Source organism: Triturus cristatus, chromosome 12 (assembly GCF_964204655.1).
Source record: "Triturus cristatus chromosome 12, aTriCri1.1, whole genome shotgun sequence".
NCBI classification, from domain to species: domain Eukaryota; kingdom Metazoa; phylum Chordata; class Amphibia; order Caudata; family Salamandridae; genus Triturus; species Triturus cristatus.
In genome coordinates this window covers 249,320,691-249,335,518 of record NC_140595.1, presented here as the reverse complement: position 1 = coordinate 249,335,518, position 14,828 = coordinate 249,320,691, and positions in this window count along the sequence as shown.

The following is a 14,828-nucleotide window of genomic DNA, read 5'->3' as shown; positions in this document are numbered from 1 at the left end:
TAACTCTTACTCTGGCCTAATAGCTAAGGTCTTAACTCTTACTCTGGCCTAATAGCTAAGGTCTTAGACTCGTACTCTGGCCTAATGGTTAAGGTCTTGACTCTTACTCTGGCCTAATAGCTAAGGTCTTAACTCTTACTCTGGCCTAATACCTAAGGTCTTAACTCTTACTCTGGCTTACTGGTTAAGGTCTTAACTCTTACTCTGGCCTAATAGCTAAGGTCTTAACTCTTACCCTGGCCTACTAGCTAAGGTCTTAGACTCGTACTCTGGCCTAATGGTTAAGGTCTTAACTCTTACTCTGGCCTACTGGTTAAGGTCTTAACTCTTACTCTGGCCTACTGGTTAAGGTCTTAACTCTTACTCTGGCCTACTGGTTAAGGTCTTAACTCTTACTCTGGCCTAATAGCTAAGGTCTTAGACTCGTACTATGGCCTACAGTTTAAGGTCTTTACTCTCACTCTGGCCATGTGGTTAAGGTATTAACTCTTACTCTGGCCTAATAGCTAAGGTCTTAACTCTTACTCTGGCCTAATAGCTAAGGTCTTAGACTCGTACTCTGGCCTAATGATTAAGGTCTTAGACTCTTACTCTGGCCTACTGGTTAAGGTCTTAACTCTTACTCTGGCCTACTGGTTAAGGTCTTAACTCTTACTCTGGCCTAATAGCTAAGGTCTTAGACTTGTACTCTGGCCTACTGGTTAAGGTCTTAACTCTTACTCTGGCCTAATACCTACGGTCTTAACTCTTACTCTGGCCTTCTGGTTAAGGTCTTAACTCTTACTCTGGCCTAATAGCTAAGGTCTTAACTCTTACTCTGGCCTAATAGCTAAAGTCTTAGACTCGTACTCTGGCCTAATGGTTAAGGTCTTAACTCTTACTCTGGCCTAATAGCTAAGGTCTTAACTCTTACTCTGGCCTAATAGCTAAGGTCTTAGACTCGTACTCTGGCCTAATAGTTAAGGTCTTAGACTCTTACTCTGGCGTAATAGCTAAGGTCTTAGACTCATACTCTGGCCTACAGGTTAAGGTCTTAACTCTTACTCTGGCCTACTGGTTAAGGTCTTAACTCTTACTCTGGCCTAATAGCTAAGGTCTTAGACTCGTACTCTGGCCTACTGGTTAAGGTCTTAACTCTTACTCTGGCCTACTGGTTAAGGTCTTAACTCTTACTCTGGCCTAATACCTAAGGTCTTAACTCTTACTCTGGCCTACTGGTTAAGGTCTTATCTCTTACTCTGGCCTAATAGCTAAGGTCTTAACTCTTATTCTGGCCTAATAGCTAAGGTCTTAGACTCGTACTCTGGCCTAATGGTTAAGGTCTTAACTCTTACTCTGGCCTAATAGTTAAGGTCTTAATTCTTACTCTGGCCTACAGGTTAAGGTCTTAACTCTTACTCTGGCCTAATAGCTAAGGTCTTAGACTCGTACTATGGCCTAATGGTTAAGGTCTTAACTCTTACTCTGGGCTACTGGTTAAGGTCTTAGACTCGTACTCTGGCCTACTGGTTAAGTTCTTAACTCTTACTCTGGCCTACTGGTTAAGGTCTTAACTCTTACTCTGTTCTACTGGTTAAGGTCTTAACTCTTACTCTGGCCTAATAGCTAAAGTCTTAACTCTTACGCTGGCCTAAAAGCTAAGGTCTTAGACTCTAACTCTGGCCTACAGGTTAAGGTCTTAACTCTTACTCTGGCCTACTGGTTAAGGTCTTAACTCTTACTCTGGCCAAATAGCTAATGTCTTGGACTCGTACTCTTGGCTACTGGTTAAGGTCTTAACTCTTACTCCGGCCTAATAGCTAAGGTCTTAGACCCGTACTCTGGCCTACTGGTTAAGGTCTTAACTGTTACTCTGGCCTACTGGTTAAGGTCTTAACTCTTACACTAGCCTAATACCTAAGGTCTTAACTCTTACTCTGGCCTACTGGTTAAGGTCTTAACTCTTACTCTGGCCTAATAGCTAAGGTCTTAACTCTTACTCTGGCCTAATAGCTAAGGTCTTAGACTCGTACTCTGGCCTAATGGTTAAGGTCTTAACTCTTATTCTGGCCTAATAGCTAAGGTCTAAGACTCGTACTCTGGCCTAATGGTTAAGGTCTTAGACTCTTACTCTGGCCTAATAGCTAAGGCCTTAGACTCGTACTCTGGCCTACTGGTTAAGGTCTTAACTCTTACTCTGGCCTACTGGTTAAGGTCTTAACTCTTACTCTGGCCTAATAGCTAAGGTCTTAGACTCGTACTCTGGCCTACTGGTTAAGGTCTTAACTCTTACTCTGGCCTACTGGTTAAGGTCTTAACTCTTACTCTGGCCTAATACCTAAGGTCTTAACTCTTACTCTGGCCTACTGGTTAAGGTCTTATCTCTTACTCTGGCCTAATAGCTAAGGTCTTAACTCTTATTCTGGCCTAATAGCTAAGGTCTTAGACTCGTACTCTGGCCTAATGGTTAAGGTCTTAACTCTTACTCTGGCCTAATAGCTAAGGTCTTAACTCTTACTCTGGCCTAAAGGTTAAGGTCTTAACTCTTACTCTGGCCTAATAGCTAAGGTCTTAGACTCGTACTCTGGCCTAATGGTTAAGGTCTTAACTCTTACTCTGGGCTACAAGTTAAGGTCTTAGACTCGTACTCTGGCCTACTGGTTAAGTTCTTAACTCTTACTCTGGCCTACTGGTTAAGGTCTTAACTCTTACTCTGGCCTACTGGTTAAGGTCTTAACTCTTACTCTGGCCTAATAGCTAAAGTCTTAACTCTTACTCTGGCCTAAAAGCTAAGGTCTTAGACTCTAACTCTGGCCTACAGGTTAAGGTCTTAACTCTTACTCGGGCCTACTGGTTAAGGTCTTAACTCTTACTCTGGCCAAATAGCTAAGGTCTTAGACTCGTACTCTTGGCTACTGGTTAAGGTCTTAACTCTTACTCTGGCCTAATAGCTAAGGTCTTAACTCTTACTCTGGCCTAATAGCTAAGGTCTTAGACTTGTACTCTGGCCTAATGGTTAAGGTCTTAGACTCTTACTCTGGCCTACTGGTTAAGGTCTTAACTCTTACTCTGGCCTACTGGTTAAGGTCTTAACTCTTACTCTGGCCTAATAGCTAAGGTCTTAGACTTGTACTCTGGCCTACTGGTTAAGGTCTTAACTCTTACTCTGGCCTAATACCTAAGGTCTTAACTCTTACTCTGGCCTTCTGGTTAAGGTCTTAACTCTTACTCTGGCCTAATAGCTAAGGTCTTAACTCTTACTCTGGCCTAATAGCTAAGGTCTTAGACTCGTACTCTGGCCTAATGGTTAAGGTCTTAACTCTTACTCTGGCCTAATAGCTAAGGTCTTAACTCTTACTCTGGCCTAATAGCTAAGGTCTTAGACTCGTACTCTGGCCTAATAGTTAAGGTCTTAGACTCTTACTCTGGCCTAATAGCTAAGGTCTTAGACTCGTACTCTGGCCTACAGGTTAAGGTCTTAACTCTTACTCTGGCCTACTGGTTAAGGTCTTAACTCTTACTCTGGCCTAATAGCTAAGGTCTTAGATTCGTACTCTGGCCTACTGGTTAAGGTCTTAACTCTTACTCTGGCCTACTGGTTAAGGTCTTAACTCTTACTCTGGCCTAATACCTAAGGTCTTAACTCTTATTCTGGCCTAATAGCTAAGGTCTTAGACTCGTACTCTGGCCTAATGGTTAAGGTCTTAACTCTTACTCTGGCCTAATAGTTAAGGTCTTAATTCTTACTCTGGCCTACAGGTTAAGGTCTTAACTCTTACTCTGGCCTAATAGCTAAGGTCTTAGACTCGTACTATGGCCTAATGGTTAAGGTCTTAACTCTTACTCTGGGCTACTGGTTAAGGTCTTAGACTCGTACTCTGGCCTACTGGTTAAGTTCTTAACTCTTACTCTGGCCTACTGGTTAAGGTCTTAACTCTTACTCTGTTCTACTGGTTAAGGTCTTAACTCTTACTCTGGCCTAATAGCTAAAGTCTTAACTCTTACGCTGGCCTAAAAGCTAAGGTCTTAGACTCTAACTCTGGCCTACAGGTTAAGGTCTTAACTCTTACTCTGGCCTACTGGTTAAGGTCTTAACTCTTACTCTGGCCAAATAGCTAAGGTCTTAGACTCGTACTCTTGGCTACTGGTTAAGGTCTTAACTCTTACTCCGGCCTAATAGCTAAGGTCTTAACTCTTACTCTGGCCTACTAGCTAAGGTCTTAGACTCGTACTCTGGCCTAATGGTTAAGGTCTTAACTCTTACTCTGGCCTACTGGTTAAGGTCTTAACTCTTACTCTGGCCTACTGGTTAAGGTCTTAACTCTTACTCTGGCCTAATAGCTAAAGTCTTAACTCTTACACTGGCCTAAAAGCTAAGGTCTTAGACTCTAACTCTGGCCTACAGGTTAAGGTCTTAACTCTTACTCTGGCTTACTGGTTAAGGTCTTAACTCTTACTCTGGCCTAATAGCTAAGGTCTTAACTCTTACTCTGGCCTACTAGCTAAGGTCTTAGACTCGTACTCTGGCCTAATGGTTAAGGTCTTAACTCTTACTCTGGCCTACTGGTTAAGGTCTTAACTCTTACTCTGGCCTACTGGTTAAGGTCTTAACTCTTACTCTGGCCTAATAGCTAAGGTTTTAGACTCGTACTATGGCCTACAGTTTAAGGTCTTTACTCTCACTCTGGCCTAGTGGTTAAGGTCTTAACTCTTACTCTGGCCTACTGGTTAAGGTCTTAACTCTTACTCTGGCCTAATAGCTAAGGTCTTAGACTCGTACTCTGGCCTAATGGTTAAGGTCTTAACTCTTACTCTGGCCTAATAGCTAAGGTCTTAACTCTTACTCTGGCCTAATAGCTACGGTCTTAACTCTTCCTCTGGCCGAATGGTTAAGGTCTTAACTCTTACTCTGGCCTAATAACTAAGGTCTTAACTCTTACTCTGGCCTAATAGCTAAGGTCTTAGACTCGTACTCTGGCCTACTGGTTAAGGTCTTAACTCTTACTCTGGCCTACTGGTTAAGGTCTTAACTCTTACTCTGGCCTAATAGCTAAGGTCTTGGACTCGTACTCTGGCCTAATGGTTAAGGTCTTAGACTCTTACTCTGGCCTACTGGTTAAGGTCTTAACTCTTACTCTGGCCTACTGGTTAAGGTCTTAACTCTTACTCTGGCCTAATAGCTAAGGTCTTAGACTTGTACTCTGGCCTACTGGTTAAGGTCTTAACTCTTACTCTGGCCAAATACCTAAGGTCTTAACTCTTACTCTGGCCTTCTGGTTAAGGTCTTAACTCTTACTCTGGCCTAATAGCTAAGGTCTTAGACTCGTACTCTGGCCTAATGGTTAAGGTCTAAACTCTTACTCTGGCCTAATAGCTAAGGTCTTAACTCTTACTCTGGCCTAATAGCTAAGGTCTTAGACTCGTACTCTGGCCTAATAGTTAAGGTCTTAGACTCTTACTCTGGCCTAATAGCTAAGGTCTTAGACTCGTACTCTGGCCTACAGGTTAAGGTCTTAACTCTTACTCTGGCCTACTGGTTAAGGTCTTAACTCTTACTCTGGCCTAATAGCTAAGGTCTTAGACTCGTACTCTGGCCTACTGGTTAAGGTCTTAACTCTTACTCTGGCCTACTGGTTAAGGTCTTAACTCTTACTCTGGCCTAATAGCTAAAGTCTTAACTCTTACACTGGCCTAAAAGCTAAGGTCTTAGACTCTAACTCTGGCCTACAGGTTAAGGTCTTAACTCTTACTCTGGCTTACTGGTTAAGGTCTTAACTCTTACTCTGGCCTAATAGCTAAGGTCTTAACTCTTACTCTGGCCTACTAGCTAAGGTCTTAGACTCGTACTCTGGCCTAATGGTTAAGGTCTTAACTCTTACTCTGGCCTACTGGTTAAGGTCTTAACTCTTACTCTGGCCTACTGGTTAAGGTCTTAACTCTTACTCTGGCCTAATAGCTAAGGTTTTAGACTCGTACTATGGCCTACAGTTTAAGGTCTTTACTCTCACTCTGGCCTAGTGGTTAAGGTCTTAACTCTTACTCTGGCCTACTGGTTAAGGTCTTAACTCTTACTCTGGCCTAATAGCTAAGGTCTTAGACTCGTACTCTGGCCTAATGGTTAAGGTCTTAACTCTTACTCTGGCCTAATAGCTAAGGTCTTAACTCTTACTCTGGCCTAATAGCTACGGTCTTAACTCTTCCTCTGGCCGAATGGTTAAGGTCTTAACTCTTACTCTGGCCTACTGGTTAAGGTCTTAACTCTTACTCTGGCCTAATAGCTAAGGTCTTGGACTCGTACTCTGGCCTAATGGTTAAGGTCTTAGACTCTTACTCTGGCCTACTGGTTAAGGTCTTAACTCTTACTCTGGCCTACTGGTTAAGGTCTTAACTCTTACTCTGGCCTAATAGCTAAGGTCTTAGACTTGTACTCTGGCCTACTGGTTAAGGTCTTAACTCTTACTCTGGCCAAATACCTAAGGTCTTAACTCTTACTCTGGCCTTCTGGTTAAGGTCTTAACTCTTACTCTGGCCTAATAGCTAAGGTCTTAACTCTTACTCTGGCCTAATAGCTAAGGTCTTAGACTCGTACTCTGGCCTAATGGTTAAGGTCTAAACTCTTACTCTGGCCTAATAGCTAAGGTCTTAACTCTTACTCTGGCCTAATAGCTAAGGTCTTAGACTCGTACTCTGGCCTAATAGTTAAGGTCTTAGACTCTTACTCTGGCCTAATAGCTAAGGTCTTAGACTCGTACTCTGGCCTACAGGTTAAGGTCTTAACTCTTACTCTGGCCTACTGGTTAAGGTCTTAACTCTTACTCTGGCCTAATAGCTAAGGTCTTAGACTCGTACTCTGGCCTACTGGTTAAGGTCTTAACTCTTACTCTGGCCTACTGGTTAAGGTCTTAACTCTTACTCTGGCCTAATACCTAAGGTCTTAACTCTTACTCTGGCCTACTGGTTAAGGTCTTATCTCTTACTCTGGCCTAATAGCTAAGGTCTTAACTCTTATTCTGGCCTAATAGCTAAGGTCTTAGACTTGTACTCTGGCCTAATGGTTAAGGTCTTAACTCTTACTCTGGCCTAATAGCTAAGGTCTTAACTCTTACTCTGGCCTACAGGTTAAGGTCTTAACTCTTACTCTGGCCTAATAGCTAAGGTCTTAGACTCGTACTATGGCCTAATGGTTAAGGTCTTAACTCTTACTCTGGGCTACTGGTTAAGGTCTTAGACTCGTACTCTGGCCTACTGGTTAAGTTCTTAACTCTTACTCTGGCCTACTGGTTAAGGTCTTAACTCTTACTCTGGCCTACTGGTTAAGATCTTAACTCTTACTCTGGCCTAATAGCTAAAGTCTTAACTCTTACGCTGGCCTAAAAGCTAAGGTCTTAGACTCTTACTCTGGCCTACAGGTTAAGGTCTTAACTCTTACTCTGGCCTACTGGTTAAGGTCTTAACTCTTACTCTGGCCAAATAGCTAAGGTCTTAGACTCGTACTCTTGGCTACTGGTTAAGGTCTTAACTCTTACTCCGGCCTAATAGCTAAGGTCTTAGACCCGTACTCTGGCCTACTGGTTAAGGTCTTAACTATTACTCTGGCCTACTGGTTAAGGTCTTAACTCTTACTCTAGCCTAATACCTAAGGTCTTAACTCTTACTCTGGCCTACTGGTTAAGGTCTTAACTCTTACTCTGGCCTAATAGCTAAGGTCTTAACTCTTACTCTGGCCTAATAGCTAAGGTCTTAGACTCGTACTCTGGCCTAATGGTTAAGGTCTTAACTCTTACTCTGGCCTAATAGCTAAGGTCTAAGACTCGTACTCTGGCCTAATGGTTAAGGTCTTAGACTCTTACTCTGGCCTAATAGCTAAGGTCTTAGACTCGTACTCTGGCCTACTGGTTAAGGTCTTAACTCTTACTCTGGCCTACTGGTTAAGGTCTTAACTCTTACTCTGGCCTAATAGCTAAGGTCTTAGACTCGTACTCTGGCCTACTGGTTAAGGTCTTAACTCTTACTCTGGCCTAATACCTAAGGTCTTAACTCTTACTCTGGCATACTGGTTAAGGTCTTAACTCTTACTCTGGCCTAATAGCTAAGGTCTTAGACTCGTACTCTGGCCTAATGGTTAAGGTCTTAACTCCTATTCTGGCCTAATAGCTAAGGTCTTAGACTCGTACTCTGGCCTAATGGTTAAGGTCTTAACTCTTACTCTGGCCTAATAGCTAAGGTCTTAACTCTTTCTCTGGCCTACTGGTTAAGGTCTTAGACTCGTACTCTGGCCTACTGGTTAAGGTCTTAACTCTTACTCTGGCCTACTGGTTAAGGTCTTAACTCTTACTCTGGCCTAATAGCTAAGGTCTTAGACTCGTACTCTGGCCTACTTGTTAAGGTCTTAACTCTTACTCTGGCCTACTGGTTAAGGTCTTAACTCTTACTCTGGCCTAATACCTAAGGTCTTAACTCTTACTCTGGCCTACTGGTTAAGGTATTAACTCTTACTCTGGCCTAATAGCTAAGGTCTTAGACTCGTACTCTGGCCTACTGGTTAAGGTCTTAACTCTTACTCTGGCCTACTGGTTAAGGTCTTAACTCTTACTCTGGCCTAATACCTAAGGTCTTAACTCTTACTCTGGCCTACTGGTTAAGGTCTTAACTCTTACTCTGGCCTACTGGTTAAGGTCTTAACTCTTACTCTGGCCTAATAGCTAATGTCTTAACTCTTACTCTGGCCTACTATCTAAGGTCTTAGACTCGTACTCTTGCCTAATGGTTAAGGTCTTAACTCTTACTCTGGCCTAATAGCTAAGGTCTTAGACTCGTACTCTGGCCTAATGGTTAAGGTCTTAGACTCTTACTCTGACCTACTAGTTAAGGTCTTAACTCTTACTCTGGCCTACTGGTTAAGGTCTTAACTCTTACTCTGGCCTAATAGCTAAGGTCTTAGACTCGTACTCTGGCCTACTGGTTAAGGTCTTAACTCTTACTCTGGCCTACTGGTTAAGGTCTTAACTCTTACTCTGGCCTAATACCTAAGGTCTTAACTCTTACTCTGGCCTACTGGTTAAGGTCTTAACTCTTACTCTGGCCTAATAGCTAAGGTCCTAACTCTTACTCTGGCCTAATAGCTAAGGTCTTAGACTCGTACTCTGGCCTAATGGTTAAGGTTTTAACTCTTACTCTGGCCTAATAGCTAAGGTCTTAACTCTTACTCTGGCCTAATAGCTAAGGTCTTAGACTCGTACTCTGGCCTAATAGTTAAGGTCTTAGACTCTTACTCTGGCCTAATAGCTAAGGTCTTAGACTCGTACTCTGGCCTACTGGTTAAGGTCTTAACTCTTACTCTGGCCTACTGGTTAAGGTCTTAACTCTTACTCTGGCCTAATAGCTAAGGTCTTAGACTCGTACTCTTGCCTACTGGTTAAGGTCTTAACTCTTACTCTGGCCTACTGGTTAAGGTCTTAACTCTTACTCTGGCCTAATACCTAAGGTCTTAACTCTTACTCTGGCCTACTGGTTAAGGTCTTATCTCTTACTCTGGCCTAATAGCTATGGTCTTAACTCTTATTCTGGCCTAATAGCTAAGGTCTTAGACTCGTACTCTGGCCTAATGGTTAAGGTCTTAACTCTTACTCTGGCCTAATAGCTAAGGTCTTAACTCTTACGCTGGCCTAAAAGCTAAGGTCTTAGACTCTAACTCTGGCCTACAGGTTAAGGTCTTAACTCTTACTCTGGCCTACTGGTTAAGGTCCTAACTCTTACTCTGGCCAAATAGATAAGGTCTTAGACTCGTACTCTTGGCTACTGGTTAAGGTCTTAACTCTTACTCTGGCCTAATAGCTAAGGTCTTAGACTTGTACTCTGGCCTACTGGTTAAGGTCTTAACTCTTACTCTGGCCTACTGGTTAAGGTCTTAACTCTTACTCTGGCCTAATAGCTAAGGTCTTAACTCTTACTCTGGCCTACTAGCTACGGTCTTAGACTCGTACTCTGGCCTAATGGTTAAGGTCTTAACTCTTACTCTGGCCTAATAGCTAAGGTCTTAACTCTTACTCTGGCCTAATACCTAAGGTCTTAACTCTTACTCTGGCTTACTGGTTAAGGTCTTAACTCTTACTCTGGCCTAATAGCTAAGGTCTTAACTCTTACTCTGGCCTACTAGCTAAGGTCTTAGACTCGTACTCTGGCCTAATGGTTAAGGTCTTAACTCTTACTCTGGCCTACTGGTTAAGGTCTTAACTCTTACTCTGGCCTACTGGTTAAGGTCTTAACTCTTACTCTGGCCTAATAGCTAAGGTCTTAGACTCGTACTCTTGCCTACTGGTTAAGGTCTTAACTCTTACTTTGGCCTACTGGTTAAGGTCTTAACTCTTACTCTGGCCTAATACCTAAGGTCTTAACTCTTACTCTGGCCTACTGGTTAAGGTCTTATCTCTTACTCTGGCCTAATAGCTAAGGTCTTAACTCTTATTCTGGCCTAATAGCTAAGGTCTTAGACTCGTACTCTGGCCTAATGGTTAAGGTCTTAACTCTTACTCTGGCCTAATAGCTAAGGTCTTAACTCTTACTCTGGCCTACAGGTTAAGGTCTTAACTCTTACTCTGGCCTAATAGCTAAGGTCTTAGACTCGTACTCTGGCCTAATGGTTAAGGTCTTAACTCTTACTCTGGGCTACTGGTAAAGGTCTTAGACTCGTACTCTGGCCTACTGGTTAAGTTCTTAACTCTTACTCTGGCCTACTGGTTAAGGTCTTAACTCTTACTCTGGCCTACTGGTTAAGGTCTTAACTCTTACTTTGGCCTAATAGCTAAAGTCTTAACTCTTACGCTGGCCTAAAAGCTAAGGTCTTAGACTCTAACTCTGGCCTACTGGTTAAGGTCTTAACTCTTACTCTGGCCTACTGGTTAAGGTCTTAACTCTTACTCTGGCCAAATAGCTAAGGTCTTAGACTCGTACTCTTGGCTACTGGCTAAGGTCTTAACTCTTACTCTGGCCTAATAGCTAAGGTCTTAGACTTGTACTCTGGCCTACTGGTTAAGGTCTTAACTCTTACTCTGGCCTACTGGTTAAGGTCTTAACTCTTACTCTGGCCTAATAGCTAAGGTCTTAACTCTTACTCTGGCCTACTAGCTAAGGTCTTAGACTCGTACTCTGGCCTAATGGTTAAGGTCTTAACTCTTACTCTGGCCTAATAGTTAAGGTCTTAATTCTTACTCTGGCCTACAGGTTAAGGTCTTAACTCTTACTCTGGCCTAATAGCTAAGGTCTTAGACTCGTACTATGGCCTAATGGTTAAGGTCTTAACTCTTACTCTGGGCTACTGGTTAAGGTCTTAGACTCGTACTCTGGCCTACTGGTTAAGTTCTTAACTCTTACTCTGGCCTACTGGTTAAGGTCTTAACTCTTACTCTGTTCTACTGGTTAAGGTCTTAACTCTTACTCTGGCCTAATAGCTAAAGTCTTAACTCTTACGCTGGCCTAAAAGCTAAGGTCTTAGACTCTAACTCTGGCCTACAGGTTAAGGTCTTAACTCTTACTCTGGCCTACTGGTTAAGGTCTTAACTCTTACTCTGGCCAAATAGCTAAGGTCTTAGACTCGTACTCTTGGCTACTGGTTAAGGTCTTAACTCTTACTCCGGCCTAATAGCTAAGGTCTTAACTCTTACTCTGGCCTACTAGCTAAGGTCTTAGACTCGTACTCTGGCCTAATGGTTAAGGTCTTAACTCTTACTCTGGCCTACTGGTTAAGGTCTTAACTCTTACTCTGGCCTACTGGTTAAGGTCTTAACTCTTACTCTGGCCTAATAGCTAAAGTCTTAACTCTTACACTGGCCTAAAAGCTAAGGTCTTAGACTCTAACTCTGGCCTACAGGTTAAGGTCTTAACTCTTACTCTGGCTTACTGGTTAAGGTCTTAACTCTTACTCTGGCCTAATAGCTAAGGTCTTAACTCTTACTCTGGCCTACTAGCTAAGGTCTTAGACTCGTACTCTGGCCTAATGGTTAAGGTCTTAACTCTTACTCTGGCCTACTGGTTAAGGTCTTAACTCTTACTCTGGCCTACTGGTTAAGGTCTTAACTCTTACTCTGGCCTAATAGCTAAGGTTTTAGACTCGTACTATGGCCTACAGTTTAAGGTCTTTACTCTCACTCTGGCCTAGTGGTTAAGGTCTTAACTCTTACTCTGGCCTACTGGTTAAGGTCTTAACTCTTACTCTGGCCTAATAGCTAAGGTCTTAGACTCGTACTCTGGCCTAATGGTTAAGGTCTTAACTCTTACTCTGGCCTAATAGCTAAGGTCTTAACTCTTACTCTGGCCTAATAGCTACGGTCTTAACTCTTCCTCTGGCCGAATGGTTAAGGTCTTAACTCTTACTCTGGCCTAATAACTAAGGTCTTAACTCTTACTCTGGCCTAATAGCTAAGGTCTTAGACTCGTACTCTGGCCTACTGGTTAAGGTCTTAACTCTTACTCTGGCCTACTGGTTAAGGTCTTAACTCTTACTCTGGCCTAATAGCTAAGGTCTTGGACTCGTACTCTGGCCTAATGGTTAAGGTCTTAGACTCTTACTCTGGCCTACTGGTTAAGGTCTTAACTCTTACTCTGGCCTACTGGTTAAGGTCTTAACTCTTACTCTGGCCTAATAGCTAAGGTCTTAGACTTGTACTCTGGCCTACTGGTTAAGGTCTTAACTCTTACTCTGGCCAAATACCTAAGGTCTTAACTCTTACTCTGGCCTTCTGGTTAAGGTCTTAACTCTTACTCTGGCCTAATAGCTAAGGTCTTAGACTCGTACTCTGGCCTAATGGTTAAGGTCTAAACTCTTACTCTGGCCTAATAGCTAAGGTCTTAACTCTTACTCTGGCCTAATAGCTAAGGTCTTAGACTCGTACTCTGGCCTAATAGTTAAGGTCTTAGACTCTTACTCTGGCCTAATAGCTAAGGTCTTAGACTCGTACTCTGGCCTACAGGTTAAGGTCTTAACTCTTACTCTGGCCTACTGGTTAAGGTCTTAACTCTTACTCTGGCCTAATAGCTAAGGTCTTAGACTCGTACTCTGGCCTACTGGTTAAGGTCTTAACTCTTACTCTGGCCTACTGGTTAAGGTCTTAACTCTTACTCTGGCCTAATAGCTAAAGTCTTAACTCTTACACTGGCCTAAAAGCTAAGGTCTTAGACTCTAACTCTGGCCTACAGGTTAAGGTCTTAACTCTTACTCTGGCTTACTGGTTAAGGTCTTAACTCTTACTCTGGCCTAATAGCTAAGGTCTTAACTCTTACTCTGGACTACTAGCTAAGGTCTTAGACTCGTACTCTGGCCTAATGGTTAAGGTCTTAACTCTTACTCTGGCCTACTGGTTAAGGTCTTAACTCTTACTCTGGCCTACTGGTTAAGGTCTTAACTCTTACTCTGGCCTAATAGCTAAGGTTTTAGACTCGTACTATGGCCTACAGTTTAAGGTCTTTACTCTAACTCTGGCCTAGTGGTTAAGGTCTTAACTCTTACTCTGGCCTACTGGTTAAGGTCTTAACTCTTACTCTGGCCTAATAGCTAAGGTCTTAGACTCGTACTCTGGCCTAATGGTTAAGGTCTTAACTCTTACTCTGGCCTAATAGCTAAGGTCTTAACTCTTACTCTGGCCTAATAGCTACGGTCTTAACTCTTCCTCTGGCCGAATGGTTAAGGTCTTAACTCTTACTCTGGCCTACTGGTTAAGGTCTTAACTCTTACTCTGGCCTAATAGCTAAGGTCTTGGACTCGTACTCTGGCCTAATGGTTAAGGTCTTAGACTCTTACTCTGGCCTACTGGTTAAGGTCTTAACTCTTACTCTGGCCTACTGGTTAAGGTCTTAACTCTTACTCTGGACTAATAGCTAAGGTCTTAGACTTGTACTCTGGCCTACTGGTTAAGGTCTTAACTCTTACTCTGGCCAAATACCTAAGGTCTTAACTCTTACTCTGGCCTTCTGGTTAAGGTCTTAACTCTTACTCTGGCCTAATAGCTAAGGTCTTAACTCTTACTCTGGCCTAATAGCTAAGGTCTTAGACTCGTACTCTGGCCTAATGGTTAAGGTCTAAACTCTTACTCTGGCCTAATAGCTAAGGTCTTAACTCTTACTCTGGCCTAATAGCTAAGGTCTTAGACTCGTACTCTGGCCTAATAGTTAAGGTCTTAGACTTTTACTCTGGCCTAATAGCTAAGGTCTTAGACTCGTACTCTGGCCTACAGGTTAAGGTCTTAACTCTTACTCTGGCCTACTGGTTAAGGTCTTAACTCTTACTCTGGCCTAATAGCTAAGGTCTTAGACTCGTACTCTGGCCTACTGGTTAAGGTCTTAACTCTTACTCTGGCCTACTGGTTAAGGTCTTAACTCTTACTCTGGCCTAATACCTAAGGTCTTAACTCTTACTCTGGCCTACTGGTTAAGGTCTTATCTCTTACTCTGGCCTAATAGCTAAGGTCTTAACTCTTATTCTGGCCTAATAGCTAAGGTCTTAGACTTGTACTCTGGCCTAATGGTTAAGGTCTTAACTCTTACTCTGGCCTAATAGCTAAGGTCTTAACTCTTACTCTGGCCTACAGGTTAAGGTCTTAACTCTTACTCTGGCCTAATAGCTAAGGTCTTAGACTCGTACTATGGCCTAATGGTTAAGGTCTTAACTCTTACTCTGGGCTACTGGTTAAGGTCTTAGACTCGTACTCTGGGCTACTGGTTAAGTTCTTAACTCTTACTCTGGCCTACTGGTTAAGGTCTTAACTCTTACTCTGGCCTACTGGTTAAGATCTTAACTCTTACTCTGGCCTAATAGCTAAAGTCTTAACTCTTACGCTGGCCTAAAAGCTAAGGTCTTA